This window comes from Macadamia integrifolia, chromosome 2 (assembly GCF_013358625.1).
Source record: "Macadamia integrifolia cultivar HAES 741 chromosome 2, SCU_Mint_v3, whole genome shotgun sequence".
Taxonomy (NCBI): domain Eukaryota; kingdom Viridiplantae; phylum Streptophyta; class Magnoliopsida; order Proteales; family Proteaceae; genus Macadamia; species Macadamia integrifolia.
The window spans coordinates 28,078,977-28,094,154 of NC_056558.1; the positions used below are offsets into that span (position 1 = coordinate 28,078,977).

Below are 15,178 nucleotides of genomic sequence, written 5' to 3' on the forward strand. Positions count from 1 at the left end.
GCTTCCATGTTGGCTTAGGCTATTAAAATTCTCAGGGGAGAATATTCGAAATCCAAGCATCTAGTAGAAAGACTAGAAATTTCGGGCGAGATGGGTGCCTAACACCTTCCCACACTCATAACCTAACATGGATCCCTATCTTTGGAACAGACCAAAATATGAAGTCAAATTTGTGGGTTCCATCCTTTCACAGGAATTTAACCCCCTACTTGAGCTCGATCCCTCGATCAGAATTGAGCTCCACAATAGAGTTCTAAGCCTTGATTCTTAGATGGAGACTCCAAAAATCATGCTTTCCCCATCCCCTATAGTCACTAGACATGTTTGGAGACATCACCCTGTGAGGCAGATAGGTGAGAGGAAATAAGCAGAAAAAAGATGAGAGCTAATATTCCACAGAAGACCCCATAAAAGGGAATGAAGGAGGAAAAGGGGGTAGGGTTAAACCCCCCTCTCACTCTCTCTCCATCTGATCCCAAATCAGTTTTCCCTTATAGTGGTGACTTCACTGGGGACTGTCAAACTTTCTATACTAAAGGCTTACGATGAATGTTAGAATTTTCTCCCCCTCATCATTATTATGTGCAAACATGTTTATATATTGCTTGCTAACTGCATCATGCATCACGTTCGAAGTGAAATCACATGACGAGGGTACTCCCTATCATGCCCGCACCCTCAGGGAGGTCAGTGCACGATATACTAAGTACTCTTAGATCAAATGATGCCCACTTCCTACATAAGAGTGCTCGAAGTGAAATTGGTTGACGAGGATGGTCGTCGCTAGTTCGAAACCCTCAAGGGTAGTAGAATGTATCTTACCATTCTGAGATCAACTAATGGTCACTTTGTGCACTACACTTGTGCACACACTCACTTACGGATACACCTACCCCTGTGGTTAGCCAACTAAACCCATGTGATGTCATGGACAATCATTGGTAAAGCCACACTCCTTGATACAGTACCATTTGGTATATAAAAGGAACCACGTACCTATAATTCGCTTTCAGCAATAGGTATATCGGTTCTGTCTAGGGTGGCCTTATTTTGTCCCATAGCCTCACCCATTGCATTGCATCAGGTTGGAACTAGACCACTGAACAACTAGGATATGCCACAAACTGACTCAGTATTTTTTTGCAGTTCAAGTTCAAATTCCTCTAGCTTGTTTCATCTGTGATGAGATTTTCCCTGTATATGGTTAAACCCGATATGTTCTTCGACAATTGTGAATTGGGAGATGCAACTATATCAATTTTGGTTCATGCAACCATGCCTGCAGTTTGATTCCCGCTTCACCACATTATATTAGCACGCATTCCAAACTGATAATGTTCCATCAATCCAAGAGTCGGGAATGATTAGGTATTTTCATGTTACAGGGAGACACAAAGTACCTAAGTGAAATCAGCTACATGGTTATTCTTACATGAACCAACTTGTTTGTTTTCTCACACCATAATTTGTGTCTAGCTTGGGTCCTCCTAATGATTAAAAAAAAAAAAAAAAAAAAAAAAAATACACGAGAAAAAACGGGAGTATATATGTGTGGTGATCATCAACTTAAAGATTGGACCAAGGTTAGACCCTTATTATTGTGTGGAGTGATTTTGTTTGTGCATCATTTAAATAAAACTTTCTAAAAAAATTAAATTCCTTTGTTTGGTCAGGCTTGATTCTGCATAAAAAAAAATTCCCCGCTGTCTATGTGGATCCATCAAGACAACTGTTTGGTCTGAGTTAGCCTTGAAAGATCCTTACCAACCATAGAACTTATTGTTCAACTCACTCCACCAAATTCATCTAGTCCAGTATTTTCTGAACAAATAGTGAGTATGGATCTAGTTATTGGAAGTCAACCAGATGCCCAAGAGAAATGAAGAATTGATATGATGCAATTAGAGCTGGAAGAATTACGTCATTTATTCAACCAGTTTACTAGTGCAAAGCAGCCTCAACTACAAACTGAACCTATTTCAACTCTAGGAGAATAGAAGCGGACCAAGATGGGGTCCAATGCACCTCGCACCATACTAAGGCTCGTTGTCGATGATGATGAAGAAGAAATCCGACCAGATCTTCCAATCGAACCCCCTAGAACTGAAGGGGAAAGAAAGATGAGGGAAAATTAGAAACACTTGAAAAACTGCTACAGAAGGGGAAAGCTATAGACACTTAGGCCACAGAAACTGATGAGATAGTCCTTTTTCTAGGAGCTCAAATTTTAGAGAAATTTAAATGGAACACTAATAAATTTGATGGTAAGGGTGACTTAAGGGCGCACTTGAAGGTCTTCATTAATATTTCCAGATCATGGGGACCTACTGAAGAAAAAATGGGGCAGGCATTTTTGCGTACTCTTTCAGGCCCAGCTCTTCGTTCATTAACTCAATTAGACCCTTCCCAGACTTAGAATTGGTCAACAATCATGAAAGCATTCACTAAGCAATACTCTTACAACACTAAGCTAGATATAACTCGATGAGAGTTAGAAACTATTCGATAAGCTCCGAGTGAGGGTTTCACTGAGTTTCTCCTAAGGTTTCGGGATAAGGCAAACATAATGGCATCTCGACCAACTAAACAACAGCAGGTTGAAATGATACTAGAAAACTTGTCTCATCCGTACTACGATGTGTTGTACAACCAATATATTGAGACATTTTCAGCTTTATTAGCAACTGAAAAGAGGGTTGAAAACCACATATTCAAAGAATCACAACATCGTGGTACTTCCCAAAATCATCCAGAACAAGGAAAAAACCCAAAGCCAGACCAATACCAAGGTCAAGGGCTAAATTTGGTGGGCCAAAATCAGCAACCTATCATAGCTCAAGTCATAACATCTCCTCCAACTATGATATAGCTCGGCTCGTCTATCACACCCTACCCTCTATATGGCATAAACATGAGGCACTAGAATTTCCAATCCAGTCAGCCAACCAACACCAAGGATTCAGATGCAGGTAATAACCAAACCCACAACTAACTCAACTCTAAAAATCAGAGTATATGTAAAATTCCATAAAGATTATCATATACATGTGGTGACTAGCTACAATGATAACTTTATAATATTACAGGCTCATTTATTACATCCACAGGTTACAACAAAATTTATAATACTACTTACACTTAATTTACAATATAAAACACAAAGCATCAAAGTCCTTGTATATAATCACTCCCTGTCTATAACCATCTACTACCAATCTTTTGATCTTCTTTGCTTTAACTTCAAAACTATGGAGGAGTGAGGATTAGGGGGTGAGCACGGGTATGCTCAATGAGGGGTGGGGGCTACAAGCACACAAGCATGCAGAAATTATAAATAATAAATAATTCAAGCATTTCATTTCATGTCTACATTCACATAAGCATACAAGAATCATAATCAAAAATAATCTCAACATATTGCATCATATGTTTATATCACCAACCCATCCAACTTATAGCATCTCAAATTACATATCATCAATTCATTTATCACACCACATTTCCAATTCATAACAATCAACTCATAATGCAGCATCCACATGGTTCATTTATTAATCTAATTCCATTCTAATTACTAAGTCTCATCCTTATGGGTTAAGTGCTATAAGCAACGTAGGTGGCATTCCCTACCTTGTACGTTGGGCCCTTAGGAATACAACCTCGTTGCAAGTAGGAGCCAGTCAGTTCCGGTCAGAGCCTCGGTCCCCCGACTAACCCCTAAATAGTAACCTCGACACCATGGTCCCGGTTAGAGCCTCGATCCCCCATGTGTCCGATAGTCATGTATATGCTATGCTATACCATACTATGCCCTCTCAAGATATAGTACGTCGTATCTAGGCATAGTAGTCCTACACGACATACCACCAAGTGGGATTAGCCAATACCTGATCACCTATTGGCAAGGGGTTATAGCACTGGGGTTGTGTGCCTAACCATATGCAAACTACATGCAAGAGTCATCCAATATGTATTTGTGAATATACTGACCTCTGAGCCCACAATACCGGAAATACACTTCGGCCACACCATGCCACAAACCGTTAATATTATATCTACTTCCACTAACACGCACATACATATGGTTCTAGTAGTAAGATTGACCTCTCAGCCCACAGTACCATAAATGCACCTCGGCCACACCGTGCCACAGACTATCAATATTACAACCATCACCATGCACAACACACATTTGTGATCCTAGATGTAGGACTAACCTCTGAGCCCATGGTACTGGAAATGCACCTTGGCCACACCGTGCCACAGACCGTTAATGTTACACCCAACATCACATCCACATTCATATTATACATCCAAAAATCATCATATCATTTATACAGTAACACATGCTTCAACAATCAGATTTCAAACATTTTCATCCAATATATGGGCATTACCACTGTAAATTCAGCAAGAATAAGAGTAAACTAGAAGCAAGCACATTAAAGTATAATAAAATATAACATAACACAACAAAATACAGCAAAGCACCCAAAACATAACAAACCATAGAAGACCCCTCACCTGAAATCTCATATCTGAAATCCTTCACCAATGTGCTAGCCTCGTGTATCCTCAATAATTGTAGTTATAAGATTCCTAATCAATAAGGTACATATACATATGGGTTAATCATCAGTGTAATTATCCTAAAAATAATTATCCCTAAACTAACTAGAGTATGTGTTCATTTCAATCATAACTGAATTCTCTCTATTCAGTGGATATTATAAATCAAGTAAGGATAATACTCACCCAGTGCATCTATGTGGTACCTGATAATATATGTACAAACTTTCAGAATTTATTTACAGTAATCCATTATATTACTTTAATCCAAGTATCAAAATATATGTACACAAAAAGAATCCTTCCACCTGTCAAACCATCAAAAAACTGGCCTCTACCTCCATCATCATATACACAAAAAGAATCATATTATCATATCTCAAGTAAATTGTCCACCATAAACACAATCATCACACTCGCAATCAGGTCCATGACTGAAATCATCAAAATCCGGAGTACATGCCAACTGATCCATAACCATTGCATTATGCTCAGTACTAGTATCCTATAGGTGACTGCTCTCCTCATCTATAGATCAAAGGAAAATGTGGGGGTGAGCACTGGTAATGCTCAATGAGGGGTGGGGTAGAACAAACACACGCATCCATATGCAATGTATGCTCCACATATAAATATGATGCTTATGAATCCATTTATGTACCTATACAAATTCCCTAACCCTTTATTAAGTCTCATCACCAATGGGTATAGTGCTATGCAACGTAGGTGGCATTCCCCACCCTGTATATTGGGCCCTTAGGAATATTAGCTCATTACAGGTAGAAGCCAAGCAGTCTATGTCAGAGCCTCGGTCCCCTGGCTAACCCCTAGATGGTAACCCCATATAATAATATCCACCAGGCATATAGTACGTCGTATCCTCTCCAAATCCATATGTGATATCACACATCTTATCACAAAGTGCACTGTTGATCAGGCACCCTCATATGTTGGGATTAATCCATACCTAACCCCCTACAAACAAGGGGTGTAGCACTTGGGGTTGTGATACCTAGCCAGCATACTAAATTATCCACAACTAATCATCCAACCCACACATGCATACATAGGCCCCTGCTCGTGACCCATCTCACTTGCCTTACCTTCCACATTTCCATCACCATCAATTCCATCATACCACAAACATAAAAGTAGATGTAAATGAAGAAAATAAACGTATATGCACAAACACCAAGTAATGCATAAACAACAATAATAAACATACCAAAAGAAGTAAGATAGAGGGGTACCTACTCACCTAGACAATATGAATCAGTTTCCACTTTTTCAGGTGTTGAACTTATTCCCTAACAGTTAATTGGAATTCCTAAAAAAAATCAAATATTTCATATAATTATTAAAATAGATTTTATATTAATTTATACCCTAATAGAGTCACTTCATATTTCCCTTATAAGCCCTATAGATCCCCTCTTAGACCCACACTTTGTTGTCAAAGTCTGAGGGCAAAATGGTCTCTGGAAGCCTAACCGGTTTGAGACCTTGGCCCGACTGACCAGCCAGATGTCTCCCTTCGATCATGCCTTTTTTATAGAATTTCAATTCTGTTAGCTCTCCTTGTAGATTTCTCAATAATTCTGGTCATTGTTGCCTTGTTCCTGTACTGAACTTCCACAACAGTAATACATTATTTAATTTCCATCATTGTATTAATCAATTCGTTAACCCACTAATTAATTCTGATTAATTATACAATTCAGCAGGAATCTCCAAAATCATACCTCATATTTCCATAATCTCATTCACAAGTATGGATTTGAGTAAAAACTTTATAATCAGACCTAAATCTAAGGTTGCATGCATGAAATTATTCTCTAATTTCACTTTTCATGTAAGAAATTGAACCTCAATTACTTCACATGTACCATGAAAGTCTTCAGAGAATAGAATTCAGAGAGAGATTTCATTTCTTCTCTAAGTAATTTACTGTTTTAAGATCTAAAGTGAGAATTCTCACATTCTAACCTCAGTCAGTCATGTTTCTATGCACCCTTTTACAAAATTATTTCACATTCCCAAATCCAATCTTCAAAATAGAAAATCAGATTTCATAGGATGAGGATTCTGCTGAAATTTTTCCAAAATTCCTTTCTTACAACAAAAATTCAGTTCTACCCCTCTCTATTTCTAAATTCTTTCCTACTACAGGTTCCTATAAGGGAGAAGTACCTACCTCTTTACTGAATTCTACAGTAGCCTTCCAAGTATGTAGAACCCTACTCTTTAAACCTAGTTTATTGATCAGTTGGTTCGGTTTGGTCTTCCAAGGTCTGAACCAGAATGGGTTGATGTCGATGCCTTGTGGTACATGATGGCAAGGGTGATGTCAAATACAGGGTGGCCAGATGAGATTGCACTGGTGCCCAAGATGATCTGCATGCCTAAGCCATGTCTTTGTACGTATCACTAGGCCATGTACGAATAGGAAAGGTACGCTATCGTTTGAATGATAGAAACTTGATCCACAACACATGGCGAGAGTGACGTACATGTTATGACCCCATTTTCCTCCAAAATATAGCAAGATTGGCTTGTTTGGCCGACTGGTGGGTGTCATTGGTAGGTGCGAGACCCACCAGTGTGACCCACCTGTTGGGGTATTGTGGACCCTAGCATGCCCGACTTAGATGAGCACGTGTCTCTTGGCCTCCTCATCATGATGAGGTCTTGTATGCCCGATGATGTTGGCTACCTCGCTCATAAACGTGGGTTAATATGATTTGTACCATAAAAGGGCAAAACCAAACAGACCTTAGTAGATATTTATAACACTAGGGTATAAATAGATTTATAACTCTCTCTCTCCCTCAATTATGGTTTTTAGCAAAAGTGGGTGAGAGGAGTAAAGAAAAGGGAGAAAGAGGAAGAAGGAGAGAAGGGGAGGGAAAGTAGGCTCACCCCTTTGTTTTCAGAGCTGTACCTCGCCTTTTCGTCACTGGAATAGTGATCGGTGGCTTGAGTTCTTCATTNGACCTGTAGCTCCATTCTGGTCTACATCTCCTGTTGCCAGTGCTGGCTCATTTCTGGGATCAGCTCTGGGAGGGTTCTGAAGTGTATGTAGTATCTAGGCTATCCCTCTTTTGACTTCAGCCATTTCTGTCTATAAAGTCTCCACGGGATAGACCTAGGGTTGTTCGGGTGTTTCCATATTGGGTGGATCCATGCTTACTGGGCTGTAATTACCTGGTAGTAGACAATCTCGAAGATATGAAGGAGATGATTCTAGATTTAGGCGAGTCAACCGATTACCCTGACGTGTCCAAAGGGACCGCGATGAATACTTGAGGTGTGGAATTGTGCCTGAACCAAAAGTGGTTTATTTTAGGAGTCTTGAATTCCCAACCCCTTATTTATACACTCACTAAATTAACAAATGTCAATTCATCCAAAGTCAGTTCGTTAAATGGTAGGGGTGGATAGGGTTTGATGCCCTTGGTCCACCCAATGCCATAAGCAAAAATCATACAAATAGCTTGTTGAGAATATTCCCATAAGACATTCCATGTAATAAAGTTATGCTTTCCTTGCTCTTTTCCCACTAGGTGTCCTTCCTCCTGATTTTCTCGAGACTTCTCGGCACTTGACGTGACTCTAGCGGGATTTCCCTTGAGTCACATATCTGGACTTTTTCCTTAAGGAGGAGGGACACCTTTTATCCAAAACCCACTTTAGGAAATCAATTCTTTACGATGGGAATATAGTGTAGGAACATTCCTTTTCAAGATAGCAAACAAGTTCTACAATTAGCTTGTGGCGCTCCTATCTTCTTCATCTATTTTCTACATGATGCAAGCATGCGGTGGATGCAGTAGGACCAATAAGGCTTCCTTGAAATGATCTGTATATGTAAGGTATGTGATCCTTTTGATATACCCATACATACGAGATCAAGGGGGTGACTTCCTTGCCCATTACTCATGACTAGACCCGAGGTTAAGTAATTGGCCACTGGTTGGTGGAACCATGAGTGATTGTGTGCAAAAGTGTAATGTAGGGTAGCCATCATTCAATCTTAGAATGCTGTAAAATGCATGGTCCTCCCCGAGGGTGCTAGCACAAATACAACATCCTCGTCGTTTGACGATACCTTGCACTCTTGTACAGAAAGCAAGTATCATTTGCTCTCAGAGTACTCTCCATGACATGCGCTGACCTCCCCGAGGGTGCGGGCATGACAGGGAGTCCCTCGCCAAATGATTTCACTTCGAGCACAATGCATGATGCGGTTAGCAAATACAATTATAAACATGGGGTTAGCCAAACATGTTTTCAAACAAATGTGGTGGAAAATGTTCTTGCATTTAAAGGTAGCATCTAGTATTGGAAGCTTGACATTCATCCCTAGTGGAGTCACCACTGTGGGGGTAGTGACTGGAGATGGGCTATGCATCCCCATCCTCTCTCCTCTCTATCTCTCTTCACCTTCATGTGAGGGGGAGGGGTTCGAGTCATGTGTGCTTTCCTTACGGGTCCCACACCGTCGTATCGCTGCTTAGAGATATGTGGAGGCCTATTTCGCAAGAGTGTAAAATTCATCATTTGAGATGGGGTTTTGATGATGGTCCAATTCGGGGATCAAGATCATGCAAATGGGGTTTGGAATCGCCACCTAGGGTTATGGGCCTAGGACCCGAGGGTGGGCCCAATTCCTGAGAAAGGGCCCAAAATTTAGTCTGGTCCAGAGATTTGGGGTAAGTGTTAGATTACAGAGTTGGGAAGGTGTTAAGCACCCAATCTGCTTGGTTCAACCGGTCTTCTTGCTAGATGCTTGAGAACGAACATTTTCCATAATTATTACTATTCCACATGTTTGGCTAAGTTATCACACATATATACATTAATTGAATTCAATCTATTATATACACTAAGACAAGGTCTGTTTAAAGTCTATATTATAAAAAATTGGTTGAGAAATTATACCTGATCTTAACCCCTCTTTCGGGTCAAGAGGGGCGGGCCCCTGATTAGTTCCGGCTCAGACTATTTTTTCGATTCTCCTGGCTCAGAGGAAGATGGCCTTAACCTCTAACTTCCTTTCTTGAGAGATGCTGATTGTGATGGTATCCAGATAGAGTTCCTGCTAGGAATGGTCACTTTTGGATTTGGATTCAAATAGAGCTTTGGCTAGGGAAGGCTATTTTTGGCTTTGGATTCGAACAGAGCTTCGGCTAGGGAAGGTTGTTTCTGGGCTTGGGATGAGGTGGCACTCCGACAGAGCTTCCAATGGGGATAGGCTAAGGGAGGGCTAGGCTAAGGTGGCACTTCAGCAGAGCTTCCACTGAGAATGGCTGTTTCTGAAAATATTCTAGGGACACTCAGACAGGGGTTCGGCTAGGAAAGGCTATTTCTGAAAAGAAACGGGCTAATCTAAAATTGGATCAAAGAACTCCAAAGTCCCAAAGAACACTCTAAAGATCTGAACAGAGTTTCAAATCTTAGGAAAGAACTCCAAAGTCCCAAAGAACCTCAAAAGGGGGGGTTTCTATCTCTATAACGCTCAAGAACGCTCAAAAACACTCAAGAACACTCAAGGGAGGTGGCTCAAGAATATACTATTTTTGGCTAAAAAATGGATCTAACTAAGAATTTGGATTGAAGATCTTCAAGATCCCGAAGAACACTTCAAAGATCCGAATGAGTTTTTGGATCTTGATGAAGATCGCTCCAAAGATCAGAAGAAAATCAAGAGGGGGGGAAAAGTTCACTTTGAATTAAGAGGGGGATTCTGGTGTGTTGGTGTGTTTTTTTCTAAGGGAGGGGGGTATTTATAGTTTTTTCTGGCCCAATAAGAGAGGGGCAATCCCTTTATCCAGTGGACGAATGGGGGGGCTCTTTCCTAAATTGAGGGGATATGATTTTTATTCAATGGGTAAAGGGGGCATTTTAAAGGCAAAATGGGTGGGGAGGGTTTTTGTCCAGTGGGTAATAGGGGGTTTTTAGAAAAAATGGGAGGAGAGAATATTTAGCTGGAAAAAGGTGATTTTCAAAAAAGCAAGAGGGGAGAGAAACTTTAGCCAAAAAAATGTGGTTTTTGGAAAAGTGGGAGAAGAGAGAAGGTTTAGCAAAAAAAGGTAATTTTTTAAAAAAATGGTAGGAGAGAGAAAGTTTAGGCAGGTAGTGCAGGTGATGTCACGGGTGCATGAATGCATTGGTGTACTGGCCACCTGCGCATGGTGCAGGCACGATGTGCACGGTAATATAGACATGGTGTGGACGGTATGCAGCAGAGGCATGCACAGCGTGCAGCAGGGGTGTGCACACATTGTGTGGCGGGGCCATGCACGAGTGCGACGGGGACGCATATGCATGTGGTGGGGATGCACAGTATGCGACAGGGGTGCACAAGGGTGTACAGGCATGGCTGTGTGCTTATACTGTAGCCCATGGAGAGCGAGCACACATGCAGGTTGGCCTATTGGCTAGAGCGTGCAGCGCGCACGTGAATATGGGTTTTCTCGATGATGATTATGGGAGATCCGTCGATCCAATTTTGGCATATCATATATCCTCTGAATCGCATTTTGAAGCACTATTCATCTGTACAGTCATCTTGACCGAATTCCTTCGTATATAATAAGTGAAAATTGGACCCTTCCCTTCGGTATGGGCATTTCTAGGGTTTCAGACCTGTGAGTATTTCGAGGTTATCTGGGTAGGTAGGAGATGAATCTTAGGGTGTTTGGGTTAGGTGAGGGATTTTTTTCATGTTTCTAGCAGGACTGTTCATGTGCAAGGCATATGTGCAGGAAGGAGTGATTTTCTAAGGATGATTGCCAAAGATCTGTTGGCCCAATTTTAACGTATCATATATTGTTAGAATCGTGTATTCAAGCACTATTTATCTGCATGGTCATCTTGACCAGATTCCTTCATATATGAAAATTCAAAATTAAACCTTCCTCTCTCCCCTATGGGGACTCTAGGGTTTCGAAAAGGGAATGTTTCCATCAACATCTCTGTCGGTCGAAAGTCGGAAGTCACACCCAAGATCTATATTTCATTATAGCCAGAGAAGGCTGACAAAATTGGAAGTCTACAGGGATTGAAGCGGTGCTATCCATAGAAATCTTAGTACCATCATTAAGAGTACTCTTGGATAGTCAGTTACTTGAAGGAAAATGAGTGAAGGCCAAACATGATGAGCTCAACTTCCTCAATGAAAGGAGTATGAAGGCCATGGATAATCTGAAGAAATATCAACTAAGAATGGCAAGGGCCTTCAACAAGTATGTAAAGCCCCGTCACATAGAAAAAGGTGAACTTGTTCTTCGAGAACAGAAAGCCCCAATTCATGACCCAAGGGGGAAATTCAGGCCCAACTGAAGTGACCCATTCACTGTCAAAGAAATTCTACCAGGAAAATTTGTAAGACTCCTAGACCACAACAGTGAAGAAGTACCTGGACTGGTCAACATGGATCAACTCAAGAGATATTATGTCTAAAAGGGTGAATAGCCCAAACTACGCCAGACCTGATTCCTCTCACGGGATACTTAGGCAACTTGACATATGCAAGTGCGGACTCAACAACCTCAAGGCATTAAATTGGTTCCTAAGTTAATAATCAAGGTATCTTTAAAGATCATCATAGTTTGTGTCCCCCAAGAATCACCATGTGGCATGCAAGGCCATTAGGTATCTCTTATTCACCTATTGGTCCATAAATTCTTATCCATAATTCTATCCCTCAAAAAAGTCACCAACCGGCACCAGTTTATCAAGGTCAGTTTATTCCCCATCCTTGATCCATAAAAAAAAAAAAAAAAAAAAAAAAAAAAAAAAAAAAGAGAGAGAGAAAAGTGAACTTGATGCAACAATTGTAAAGGTTTGGTTGTGTCAGTAGTTAATGAGTAATGCCTTGAAAGATCACCACATCTTCTCTTTTCTTGTGATAACTGTAGGATAAGTCATTAGCTCTTTGGATGAGACATTGAGGAAATGGACCTTGGACATAAGCATAGTGGCACTAGGACTACTAGAATCCATGAATATGTCAATGCTCAGCTGAATTGGGTGTATTGAGCTACATCACCATTTGCTCCGATAGATGCCTTAGCATTAGGATGCCGATCTTCATATATTTTGGTTTGGGTTGGTGGAGATCTATCCAACTGTCAAGGAATTCTGAGTTTATATGCTATCTCCACCTAAGGGCAATTTGATTCAACCATATTTGAAGAAAGATCATTCAGAAGAGATTTAAGACTTTTCGGATGGGAAATAGAGGAAATGAAGTAATTCGTTCGATATGGAAAGATTGACATTCTTAAGGTGGCTAGGGGCTTCATTCAATACCTACCACTGGGAGGAATCCATCAGTAAAGGTCACAAGATGATTATCTACTATGCATGATAGCTCACTATGTTCTCCGAACTTTGGGACGTGGTACACCAACTGTCTTGATAGAAGTGATAAAGCTGTTGAAGAAAGGAAGAGATATCGTTCCCACGGTCCTTGCAAAGACATTCAAAGGATTTGATGACATGAGCCATAGCCACAGGTTTGGAGTCGATCATTATCGAGGAAGTCCCACCATTTTCCAAGTCTGGCTACTTGATAAGCTGAAGCTAAACAAGCCATCAAATGGAGGTCAATTCGGGGCTCTTGGTTACCAAGAAAGGAGGGACGCCCCAGAATAAAAATTTATTGATAATTGGAAAGAGTACCTACAAGGAAGAACTACAATGGATAGTGCATGGAAATTCCCAAAAAAGGAACAAGAAGATTTTCTGCTGAAAACCCCTAGCTACATCTACTTCAGGTTGATGGGATTGACTCACACATTCTTTTATTTGTCTATGTACACCAGTCGACAATATGGGTTCGATGCGATGGACCCAGAGGAGTAGTGATCTTCCACCCACCCCAAGAGTTGACTCCCCACCTTGTTACTTACCTATCTTGTCTATAGTAGGAAGGTTGTTTCCCTCCCATGTAATTCACTTGGTGATAGAATGAGGTGATGGTTGGATTTTAGCGTCATTCTGGTTATTCTAATGAAGATTTGAGTTGTGGAATTAATTATGCCTTAAAATTCAAACTCTTAAACTAAAAAAAAAATTCATTCCAAAATAAAGAGCCAAGTCTGGCCATACAAAAGGTGAAAACAAAAAAAATGAACATGGGGAGGAAAAAAAGAAAAGAAAAAAGCAACATTTGTGTTTTGCAAGAACAATAAGAACATATCTCTAGGGATCACCATCCTCATCTGTGCCGTACTCGGACCTACTTATGGAATTCATCAAGTTACTAAACGTAACAGTATCATGTGTTGACTGCGAACTCGTCAGCTGTGCTATGAGGTCCTCAATCTGGGCGTCCTGGTCAGCATCTTGTTTCCTCAGAGAAGCAACCCACCCATCTTGGGAAGCACAAAAGATGGACAAAGTAAGGAATAATAATAAAAGAAAATCAAAGATAAAAAAAAAAAATTGTGAAAATTCCCACCCTCAATACAAAATTCAAAAAAAAAATCAAATTTTAAATCAAGAATCAAAAATCTAAAATTCAAATCAAGATGCAAAAATCAAAATCCAAAAAAAAACTTCAAAGTTCAAAACCCAAAAAAAAAAAAAAAAAAAAAAAAAAAAAAAAAAAAAAAAAAAAAATAAAAAAAAAAAAAAAATCATAAAAAAATCATAAAAAAAAAATTTTGCTATCCATTCTTTTGTGCTTGTCTTACCCTAGTTGTGGGTAGTTTTCTATTGCATGAGTGTTAGGTGGGTACGTAATACTAAGAATCGATTAGAAAGAAGAGATCCAACAAGTAGTGACCCTGTACGTTTTCTCTCTTTAAAACCCTTTAATATGGGAGACCAACAGCAAAACCCTTCACCTAAATCTCTGAAAGATAGGTTCTACCCTGCTAGAGCAACCCAACCTTCCTGCATAGTTCTACCACAAGCCCAGGATAATAATTTTGAACTCAAATCTCAATACATCACTATGTTGCCCCACTTTCATGGGTTGACCTCTGAGGATGCATACCTATTTCTAAGGGAATTTGAAGAGGTATATGTTCTAATTAAGATCCAATAGCTTTCTAATGATGATGTTAAGCTTAGGTTTATCACTTTTGCATTGAAAGACCAAGCTAAGAAGTGGTTGTATAGGTTACCCACAAATTCCATAACCACATGAGAATAGTTCACAGTTGTCTTCCTTAAGAAGTTTTTCCCAACTCACAAGACCAATAAGCTTAGAAGTGATATCCTTCAGTTTAGGTAAAAGCCTAGTGAGTCATTTTCCAAACTTATGGAGAGATTCAAGGATCTACTCCAAGAATGACCTCACCATGGCCTAGACATATGGCATTTATGTCAAATAACTTATGAGGGTATTGATTCAACTAAACAAATGATAGAGTCTATGTGCCCTGAGGGATTCACATCCTTTACAGATGAAGGAAAGGCATGGGAATTATTACTTGACTTAGCTGACAAAACCCGTGAGTGGGAATCAACCCAAGAGAGTGAAAGAACCATAGGAGGAAAAGGATATTTTGTGGATGGGATAGTAGCCAAGGAAGCCCATTTGGATAGCCTAATCAAGAGGATTGAGGCTATTGTTCCTAGAGAGCCATCATCA

At 40.1% G+C, this 15,178-nt stretch overlaps 1 non-coding gene across 1 annotated transcript; it reads right to left on the reverse strand.

Annotated features, from left to right (window-relative positions):
- Window positions 1-14,785: 14,785 nt before the first annotated feature.
- On the reverse strand, window positions 14,786-14,892 carry LOC122072456. The gene has a single exon (XR_006138471.1). It is a non-coding gene; the product is annotated as a small nucleolar RNA R71 (small nucleolar RNA).
- Between the last annotated feature and the right edge of the window lie 286 nt (window positions 14,893-15,178).